Source organism: Convolutriloba macropyga, chromosome 2 (genome assembly GCF_964194025.1).
Source record: "Convolutriloba macropyga chromosome 2, txConMacr16.3, whole genome shotgun sequence".
Classification (NCBI taxonomy): domain Eukaryota; kingdom Metazoa; phylum Xenacoelomorpha; order Acoela; family Convolutidae; genus Convolutriloba; species Convolutriloba macropyga.
Genome location: NC_134469.1, coordinates 37,507,254 through 37,519,067, shown reverse-complemented (window position 1 = coordinate 37,519,067; position 11,814 = coordinate 37,507,254). Strand labels below are relative to the sequence as shown.

Below are 11,814 nucleotides of genomic sequence, written 5' to 3'. Positions count from 1 at the left end.
TTAAATTCAAAGGAGAAATTGTTTCAGCATGCATGGATTTATTTTCTGTTTGGAATTAGACCCCCATCTCTTAAGTTTTTATATGATTGAAAGAGAACTAGATACAAAAGTTTGCTGGATACTTTTTGTCTTTTTGCGCAACTTGGTTGACTTAGCGACGTCTTCGTTATAGAAATACTTCGCCACCGTTATAAATTACCCTAAGGCAATAGTCACCATTGTAGCACATGATCTTTAAAAAAATACTTGCCATTAAAATTCTTTTTTACTTCATCTTATCTTTTTCTTAAGATATGTAAGCCAGAAAGCTTGGGTAGATCTGCGCATCGAAATTATATTTGGCAGTTAATTCAAAGTAAAGGTGATAAAACACTCTTTCGATAACTTTCATTCGTCATAATCTCGATAAGGCAACTGTATTTTAAACGATTCAAGGCATAAGGGCCCTTTAAATGGCCCGGCAAATCTAGCTATATTTGCTGGCAGGTATTTTGTCTGAGCTCAGATTGGTCACCGATACGTTTTCGAAACATAAAAATATTAAGCCTAAAAAGAGCGAAATCGATTTAGTATATTAGTAGGCTTAGCGAAAATTATGTTACACGGACTTTTTCTGAGCTTTCTATGCATATTAGATGTTAAATGGTTAAGAAATTACGTAATCTTTTGTTCATTTCTCGCTCTATTTAAATAGCGCTTTAAATAGATTGTTCATTTCCCGCTTTAAATAGCTTGCTCTTTTACGCGGTAACATCCTCCGGCCCGGACGAAAATGTTGGGAAGATCGGTACAAGCTTAACGAGTGGGCGGACGAGCGATCCGGATGGCGTGCGTAAGACGGCGGAGCGGGCGACGCTGTCGGAGCCGTACCGAAGTTCTTCAATCCGAGCAGTTGGATAGTAGCCCCTAGGGTTGCTTTCTTCAACGATCCAAACCAAATCACCAACCTTGAGCTGGTGCTCGGCAGGCGTCTGCCACTTGGATCTACGGTTCAGCGCAGGTACATACTCCTTAATCCAACGTGACCAAATTGCATTGGCGTAGGACTGTGCGCGGGCGTACCGCTTACGGTGATCGAACTCGTCGACGCCAACGATAGACGGAATTCCGGTTGCTTGGTTACCGAGTAGAAAATGGTTAGGTGTTATTGCGCCTAGGTCGGACGGGTCGGCGCTTACGGGTGTTAAGGGACGTGAGTTTAATGCGTGTTCGACCAGACAAAAAGTAGTGTTCAAAACATCATCTGTGAGGCGACGCGTACCGAGGATAGTGTACAGTACTCTTTTAAAACTTCGAACTAACCTCTCCCAGATGCCACCTTGGTGTGGCGCACTGGGTGGATTGAACCTCCACTTAATGCCCTTATGTGCAAGTTCGGCAGCAATGTTGAGCGTATTCCATTTTTCCACACATTCACGGAGCTCTTTTTCCGCTCCAATGAAGTTCGTACCATTATCCGACCAAATCATAGCAGGAGTACCCCGACGGGAGACGAACCGCTCCACTCCCATTACACAGGAACTAGTGTCCATGGACGCGACAACTTCAACATGGACAGCACGAGTAGTGAGACAAGTGAAAAGAAATCCCCACCTCTTCTCGGTAGTCCGACGAACTGTGACGTAGAATGGGCCGAAGTAATCAACCCCGGTGTTGGTAAAGGGAGGAGACTGGTATGCGAGTCTTTCCTTTGGTAGGTCTGCCATGATAGGTTGAATGGTTGCTGCACGGAACTTTCTACACAAGACGCAGTTTGATTTGACGGAACGCAGTGTGGAACGTAGTTTTAGGATGGCAAAACGTTCTTGTACCTTTGACCTTAAGTAATCGATGCCCTGATGATGGTTCTTCAAATGAGTATGCCGCAGAAACAGTTTAACAAAAGAATGACGCGCATCCAGAACGAAAGGATGCTTAGTGTCAAAGTCAATTTCCACTAGCCGTCGGAGTCGACCAGAAGAACGGATGAGACTATGAGGCCCAATAAACGGAGTAAACTGAGCAATGCGGCTGCTCTTCTTAACGGATTTGTTGTCAAGAAGATCCTTTCTTTCAGTATCAAAGGACTCTCTTTGAACCAAGTACTGGAGATGACGCTCGGCTTCGTCAAGCTTAACAGGGTCGGCTATGCTGCCGTCTACGGTACGGTAACTTTCATGAGATGGTAAAAGACGGAGCACATATGCGGTGACACGAAGTAATTTTTGATAAGAACTGAACTTATCAAACGGGATTAGATTAATGCTTTGTTCCTTAGGGGGCTTGGTTACAGATGCGGCTAGAGATGAGATGGAAACATCATCTTGTTCCTTAGTTACAACGCCGAGCTTGATGTTATCAACGGCGTCAGTATTTGGTACAAAAGGGAATTGCTTAGTTCTCAAGAAGTCAGGACCCCTCACCCAGCTACTTGATTGCAAAACTTCAGCGGACATGCCACGCGTGCCAGCATCTGCCGGATTATCACAAGTGGCGACGTGGTTCCATTGGTCAACGCTGGTGTTCTCCGGAATTTCACTGACACGATTTGCAATGAAGATTGGGTGTTTAATGGTTGAGTTTATCCACTGCAAGACGATGGTACTATCTGTCCACATGAATACTTTATCCACACTAACGGTTAATGCTTGACGGATTTCCCTTTTTAAACGTGCTGCGAGGAGAGCGGCTTGTAGTTCCAGCTTAGGAACTGTCATTACCTTCATAGGTGCAACGCGGGCCTTGCCCAGGACAAACGTCAGCTCTGTTATAATCTCCCCGGAGGTGCAAGTTACTTGAGCCCTAAGAAATGCTACTGCACTGAATACGTCTTGCGAGCTATCACCAAGCATGTGGAGTTCAAGATGTTGGAATGGTCCTGAAAAGTAACTTCTCGGTATAGTGATCTCAGCTAACCGCGGCAGTTCAACACACCAGGCAAGGAATCTGTCAACTGTGTCTTTAGGTAACTCGTCGTCCCAACTTTGTCCATTGACACGCCAAATGTCTTTCAAGATTAACCGAGCACCAACAGTGAACGGTGCGACAAGACCAATTGGGTCATAGACCTTTGACACAAGACTTAGGACCAAGCGCTGTGTTAAACTTTTCGTGATGGTGCTGTTAGTACCCCTGCTCACAACCAGCGTATCGTTGTTGTGATCCCACTTAAGCCCAAGCACGTGCATTGATTCCTCCTTTGATGAAACGGTGACCTTCGGTTCAGTGGATTGAGCAGATCCATCAATTCGGTCAGCCAGATCTGGTACATTGTTTACAAACTTAGTAAGCTTGAACCCACCTAGATGGAGAAGATGTACCAATTCCTTCGACCTAATGAGGGCCCTCTCTGGGGATTCCACTGAGTCCAAGTAATCGTCCATGTAGAAGTTCTCAAGGACGGCTTTCGCAGCTTCTGGGTACTCCTTAGCATTATCGGGTGCCGTGCGCTGAAGTGCGTAGTTGGCGCAGGTGGGCGAATCTTTTGCCCCAAAGATGTGGCGCGTATACTGGTGTACCACAACATTTGATGTGGGGTCCTCCCGCCACAAAAAGCGCAATGATGGTTGATCACATGGTAACACTCCAACTTGGAGGAACATTCCCTCGATGTCGGCGGATACGGCAAATGGATGTTGTCTGAACCGTAGGAGTACATAGATTAGGTTTTGCAGTAAGTCAGGTCCATTGAGTAATGACTTATTAAGAGATGCGCCATGGAATTTAGCTGCTCCGTTTAGTACCCTACGGACCTTGCCCGGCTTGTTCGGGTTAACAACCGGATGGTGTGGTAGGTACCACTCTCGTTCCGAGCGACTTTCCACCTTATGAGCATCTTTGACCCTTACTACGTAGCCTTTGTCTAAGTCCTCTTTGATGGTGTTCGAGTACTTTTCCCTTAAAGTCTGGTCTTTCGTGAGCCGCTTTTCCAAAGACTTTAATTGAACAAGCGCTGAGAAATAATTGTTGAGCAGTTCGATGTTATCTTCAGCCCATAGCATTCCGACATCGTACCTTTTTCCATTATGCACGGTGGTGTTTTCAAGAATTTCATGCGCACGTGCATCCGAGGCGGATCGTGGATCTACCTGCTTAAGTGCGCCGTACGACTCCATGTCGTACCAAGATTTTACCTGACTAGCGAGTTCAAAACCCTGCTCCATATTAGCTTTGAAACAAGTCGAGACTAAACCTGAAGACGACGGTAGAGGGCCGCTTAGAACCCAACCTATGGGCAAGCGAACAGCGAAGGGCGAGGACTTCTCGTCGGCAGCGAAGTACTCTAACGGGCGGATGGCATGATACACATCCTGTCCAAGTATCATCTCGATGTTTCCATAGCAATATGTAACTGGGTCTAGAACTGCTAGGTGCGGGTATGTTTCCTGAAGTGCTTTAATGTTAATGACATCGGCGCCTACATTCAAATCTTCCTTTACATAAGGGCTGACTTTAAATGGTTCAAAATCCTGGTTGTCGCGTGGTGTTACAATTAGTTCAACTAACTTAGTGTCTACAACCTCCTCGGTATTTATACCCTTGACTGTTAGTTTCAATGCTGTACCGTGCAAACCAAGTCTATTTGCGAGATCATTGGACACCCAAGAGTTACTGCAAGCGGTATCGCACAAAAGTAAAGCCGTGGTATCTTTACCAGAAGAGCTCTTCAACTGTAATTCAGTCACCTGAAGGAGGCCTTTCACATTACTCACAGATGACAAAGTGGTGGTCTTGCTCGATGATTGGACACTAGGAAGTTTACTTTGGTTTGCGCCAGCATTAGAATTACTGTTGTTGTTGTTGTTTGAAGGGGATTTTAATGGATAAACCCTCTCAGCTCCATGGAGAAGTGTATTATGGGAGCTGTTACATCCGTCTTTCCTGCATTTCCTGGCGTTTGGGCATTGCCTAAACATGTGCTTTTCTCTCAAACATGAGAAACACAGTTTTGCTTCCGCCACTACCCTTGCTCGCTGAGTGGGAGACTTTTCTTTAAAAACCCTACACTCCCAGATGCGATGGTTACCTTTACACACAATGCAGCGAGGGGTTGCAGGCGTTGCCGATGTTGAGGCTGGTCTCTGAGTGCCCTTAGTTTGTGTATTAGCAGCAAAAGTTCTTGAGGCAACTTTGGTCTTTACTACTGAGTTGGTGTTATCCTCAGTTCTTGCCTTCGATGAAGTTTGTTTCATTAAATCGTGTGCCTCGGCCTTCTCCTTCAACCAATCGTTGAAGTCAAGGAGTGTTGGCTTTACCCAATGTTTCTTCACTGTGAAGAGTGAGCAAGACTCTTTTAGATTGGGCGGCAACTTTTGCACAGCCGTGTTAAGAAGTGAGGCTCTCTTAAGGTCTGCGTCATATGAAAGTGATTTAAATACCCCAACAAGACTTGAAATTGTTGCAGAATAGTTTATAATGTTATCACTATTGTGCATCTTTAATGGAGGAAAAGAGCTGAGTTTTTCTAACTGTGCACTGACTACTGCCTGTGGTTGGCCGAATTTACGTTCGAGTGTCCTAAGTGCATCCTTATACATTACACCACAGTATGCGAACTCAGCGATGGCGGTTTTAGCTTTTCCAGTTACAAGAGTTTTTTAAGTATGTTAACTTGACATCATCAGTCAAGGACTGTGCGTCTATGGCGCTTTTAAATTGTCCGAACCATTCGTGCCACTGCAGGGGATCACCATTGTACTGTGACAACTTCCACTCGGGCAGTGGATCGTTCTTCTTACAAGTAATTGCCTCCGCCAACTGCTTTATCAAATCCGCAGAGTCCAAAGAAGGAGCCGAAGGTGTGGGATGCGGCGGGCCACCCCAACACAACGGGTTCGGAACGGTAGCTCCATACGTTGGCGGAATGATCGGAGTGACAAAGGTGGGGGCGGTACCTGTGGAATAACTAAATGGATTCGCTTGCATGAAGTCTGATGTTACGTAATTTTGAGCGCCTGCTGCTGCTTGTACATGAGAGGAGCGGTGCGATGTAGATATATGAGGGTTGAATGGTAGGCCCTCGGTTCAATTGTCAGCAGACAGCGGTTTTTTGTTTGTCTCTCATCCTCAATTGAGTGCAGACCCACTGTAACCTGATCACATGTGAAGACAAACTCAATGCACCGATCACTGTTGCAATGGAACAGATCCAGATACTGGAACTCTGTTCAATTCGGCTAGTCAGATGAGGAAGCTGAGTCTGCGCTTGAGTCACACCTGTACTGTAGTTTGACACATAACTCGTCGGTGACACACTCCAACTGTTTCCCTTCTGAACAACACGACTGTCTCTCATCCAAGCTACTCTCACTGCATTCAATCTGACCATCACAAACCAGCTGACAGAAAGACACCCATTGGAATGCTCACAATCAAACAGTCCATGCATGCATGCAGTGGCTGGAGTGTTATACACACTGCTCGACCTAGCACTTTCCACTGCTCCGATAATGAGATCAGTTGCACTAAAAAGGGGGCCGCAGTGGCTTATTGTTCCCTTTTCGCTGATAAAGACGAGGTAACGATACGGCACCAATTATAAAGGTGATAAAACAATCTTTCGATAACTTTCATTCGTCATAATCTCGATAAGGCAACTGTATTTTAAACGATTCAAGGCATAAGGGCCCTTTAAATGGCCCGGCAAATCTAGCTATATTTGCTGGCAGGTATTTTGTCTGAGCTCAGATTGGTCACCGATACGTTTTCGAAACATACAAATATTAAGCCTAAAAAGAGTGCAATCGATTTAGTATATTAGTAGGCTTAGCGAAAATTATGTTACACGGACTTTTTCTGAGCTTTCTATGCATATTAGATGTTAAATGGTTAAGAAATTACGTAATCTTTTGTTCATTTCTCGCTCTATTTAAATAGCGCTTTAAATAGATTGTTCATTTCCCGCTTTAAATAGCTTGCTCATTTACGCGGTAACACAAAGAAGGTAAGATTTGGGAAGATAGTTTTCAGCTTTTCTTGAGGTCAGCATATCAAGTTTTGAAAATCTTTACTGACCCCTTAAAACTCATGCTTCAATAATCTCTTTTTAGCTTGTTTTTCCTACGCAACCCTCTGATCATCAACAGATGGGATTCCTTGATCGTGTTAAGCTATATCCTTTTCAGTGAAGTTTTTTTCAAAAGTTTGAGACAAGTTCTAGTGAGTCTTTGATTATTGTAGTGTTTGTTCTCGTCAAAGGTACGTGGCCAAGAAAAACTAGATGTACCGAGAAACTTTATGACAGAGAGATATGTTCTAAATTTGATTGCTTTGGAAAGTTTAAATGGGTCGAAATTACTGAAGCTCATTCTAATGTTTCACTGCTGGCGATTTTTGATGTTATTTTATTCGTTTCAGTTTGAGCTTCTTCTTTAAGTTGCCAAATAGTTAGTTTTACAGGCCTTTCTTCACTAATGAGACAGCTAAAACGCAAAATGGATGCTTGATTGTTGGCTACTGTTTGATAGTTTGATCACGTCTAAGCGTTATTTCAACATTATTGGTAGCAATTTGAAAAGCCCAATTTCTTGTGTTTCAGGCGGAGTATAATCTCACTGTGAGAATAAAATGCTCAACAAATTTTTCTTCAAACAGTTAACATTTTGAAAGAATTTTCTCCATTTCATTCGTTAAAATGGCTGAAAAATGTTCAAATTTCAATCGCAGAGATTTCCATTTCTTTTACTTGTAAATTTTTACCACCATTAAATACTATTTTAATCTTTTTTAAAAGTTTTTGGGGATCTTTCAAATTTTGTCTGAAATTTTGTTTGAAATAGATATTCTACTTTTGGTTATATTTGAAATGAATGTTTTGATCTAACTTACTGAAATATTGCAACCTAAGTCTATTTGAACCTAGTTTTTCAAGTATTTTCTCTGAACTTTTTTGGTATCAAAGTTATAACAAGTAAATGCCCCTTACTTTTGTTTTTGGCAATTTTTCAATACTCAAGAGGCTCATCACTGTTCATTTAGGTCTTGTTTGTTTCTAAAGAAAACTAGTTGTAGATTTTTTGAGGCAATTTAGCGGTAAATCAAATTTTGGCATCAAACTTCGAAATGTAATTTTCTGTAATTTTTCGCGTGTTTTGAAAATACACTTTTTTGGTTGTCTATTCATTTAAAGCCGCAAATTGTAGCAAATATTAAGTGATTGTTCATGATTTCTGACGGTTTCTGCACTCTGCCTCTATTTGTGTCCAACATTTAAAGCAACTCTCAACGAAATCCCGCAAAAACAAAAACATCGCACATGATGCACAAGTTTTCCGAGGAGCGCAATCCAATCTTGACAATATTGCTCATCAAAAATGTACAAATAAATTAAATATATCATTGGTATGTGTGTTTTTGTGCAATAGTAAAGCCGATATAAGTTCGATTTTTTGTTTTGAATGCATTCATGGTTTTGAAATTATCGTTTCGTAAAAAATGTAGGTCAGAGAGGTCATTTTCTCAAAACTGCTGTTGAAAACGGCAATTTTAGGTTTGCTGATAACGGCAATTCTAGTCTTTGTTTTAGGTTTGCAAAAATACTCTTTTTTCTTAAAAAAAATGCTGTACAAAGGGGGTTTGGTTTCTTCATGTGTTACTTCATGTTTACATGTGTTACTACAAAAACGGTAAAAAACAATCATACCAGTCAAAGCACACAGGCAGATACCGTTCTAAACGGTAGCTTAAATATATGGAACCAAATATCAATCCGGGATGTAGATAATAAAACAAATAGTTTTTTTTGGTAAACCACGTTGATATTGAATTTTGGGGAAATTTTTGATGAAAAAATCAGTCATTTAACGCACTGATACCTATGCATGTTTTTCAGACATCTGTGGTCTCACATGTGTAGGAGTATTCGGGTGTCCAGGAATGCTAAAGATCACAGGCTTGAATAACGCATGGCTAGTTTATTGAGATAGATGGAGTTCTGTTCATGTATGTTAACTCAAGCAATACAGTCGGCTGAAACACTTGAAAAAGTAAAAAGTTCACGTGAAGTTACACAAGAAATCAACCTAGACTATTAAAAAGTTCAAATTTAATCTCTGTTTTTAGGCCCTCTTGTGGAAATATGAATGATTTTTGTTGTGAGAGTTGCTGCGAAAAAGTACTTATGTGCTGGAATGAAAAGACAAGCTTCGATTGAACCTCCCCAAATTCAATCTATCGAAAACAGCTGAATTCTTGTTTGAAACTAAAAATTGTAAATTTTCACATTTTCACTATTATCAATATCCAACAAATTGGTCATGCTTATATAATCGACTTCATGTGATGAAAAAAGTCACTCTCGTAAAATCGGGCACAAAGTCAATGGCTGTCTTAATATCGTTGCGTTGAAACATTAAGACGGCTGAGCTAAAATTAAGTTACTACCCGGGGTTTATCTTCTTAATTACCTACATAGGTCTACATACTAAGGTCCATATACACAACACATCTTGTCTCGACTATGTAATTTCCATGGTATCCCAGAGGCCGTTTTAGGAAACCGCTTACAGCAATGTTAATTTAGAATGGTGGTCAAGCTCACATGGCAATTTTGCAGAACTCTTTTATTATCTGGCAAGCTCATCATTCTTTTGTCAATCCTATCTAATTTTTCTCTATGCATAAAAGAAAAATTATTTGGCTAGTTAACTAAATGAATCGAATACGCTAGCCTTGGAAAAGAGTAATGAAACAAAAAATATATAGTGCATGGTTAGCGGATCGATTTTGAACAAGGATGACGCAAATTTGATTGATGTCTCATAGTCCTGAAAAATGTTATTACCAATTAAAAGAGGTGGCGGCTCCAAGGTTGAGAACTATACGAGGTTCTCGTTACAACTAACTAATTATATGAGCTACCAAAACACTTAAAATAAGATAGTCGATGGAGAGAAAAGATTGTCCGTGTTCACTTTACAACCACACCAGACGAGTAATAACCAACTTAACATGAGAACTATGACGTTAACTTTGAGGAAGCAGTCGTCTCAGTGATGTCCAATGTCGTGACCCCTGCCGTGTCTCCGTCGTTGTTATACTTCTGCTCGGCCCTGACTTAACCTACTCGTTGATTTGTTGATCATTTATTTACACAATTGTCAACCAACCAGGCTATATCCAGTTACATGAAGCTTGAACGAAATATTATGCAGGACAGGATGCCAGATATGTTGATTGAAACGTGCAATCGAACACTAGAACTACAACTGTGCAATCGAACATTTTTCACCTATGTGAATCTCAGTTAGAGCGGAGTATTTATACGGCAATTGCACTGTAAAATAAGACACTTGGAATTGCGTCACGATTTCACTACCACTATTAGGATGTGGACTTATCTTAATAGACTATACAGTGGTAAGCCGTTGGGTTTTTGCTGGGGTATTAGATTAGGTGGATATCCGTTTTGTTTTCACTTACTCGTTTCAAGCACCTCAATAGAAAGAGAATCGAGGCAACAACTAAATCTCAAGATCTAAACGAGCGAAGTGAGTTAGGGCTAAAAGTGGTTTATAAAATCAAAACACTTCCTCGCTAGACTAGAGGCAAAAAAGAGTGTATGAGAGAAAAAGCAGGAACGTTTTCACAACACAGGGAAACATAAATTGGTAGAAAGTTATCGTCTGTACCACATAAATTCTTCAAATGAAATTATTGACATCTGAATAATTATGCAACAGGTACTATGCGCAATTATTAATGTAGAACTTCAAAAATATTAACATACTGATATGCAATTTAATAAAATTTACTGATTATTATAACTAAAAGTGTGCATTTGTACTGATTATCATAGCTTATGATATTGACAAAAGATAATTTTATTTTGTTTGCAGATTAGAAATACTTACTATCGATCAGTTGATTAAACGCATTCAATCAGAACAGCTATGAGGAGAAATAATGAATAATGGAAGAGTGGTAACTTTCCAGTAATGGATTATCAAAACCATTCACAGAGCAACAGAGTGAAATAGAATTTTATAGTTATAACTAACTGCAAATTAACATTAATTGCACTAACTTCTAAGCACTGTGAAATGCCAGGAGAACTGAGTGATTTATTTGAATGCCAAGCAACAAGAAACGTAGATAACTTTTTCATACAACATCTTTAGTTTCCATGCAGTTATGCAGAAATCTAGTGAGAAAAAAACGATCAGCTACAATAAAATAACGAAAAAATATACTTACCGGAGTAGATCAACTACGAAAGAATATTACGGAGATCAGGAAAACGACAGTTATTTGACAACAAAAACTTCAACAAGTATTTCTAACAAAACTATACTTGTTTTTGGCAATTGATTTTTCGTATACAGTACTCAATAGAAACATTGCTTCCGCAATATGGTCTCTCCAAAAATCTTCAAGACCAATGGTATAAAACTATCATCAATTTCTCACCCGCGAAAACAAAAGACTTTGAAGTCATATTTTCGGATAGGTGATGGCAAAGTTATGACAGATCGTCTAAAACACTACGCAAAATGGCCTTTTCCCTATATGGAAACTTGCTTTGGGCAAAACTAAGACAACTATTATAATCAAAGGCAGATTAGCATTATATATATATATATATATATATATATATATATCTATATATATATATATATAAATATATATATATATATATATATATATATATATATATATATTTATATTATATATATATATATATATATATATATATATATATATATATATATATATAATGCTAATCTGCCTTTGATTATAATAGTTGTCTTAGTTTTGCCCAAAGCAAGTTTCCATATAGGGAAAAGGCCATTTTCCGTATTGTTTTAGACGATCTGTCATAACTTTGCCATCACCTAT

General features: G+C 40.1%; 1 protein-coding gene across 2 annotated transcripts in view; it reads left to right on the top strand.

Moving 5' to 3' along the window:
* Window positions 1-11,814, top strand: part of LOC142358640 (uncharacterized) — a 478,284-nt gene that overhangs the window by 463,766 nt on the left and 2,704 nt on the right. The window lies entirely within an intron of this gene.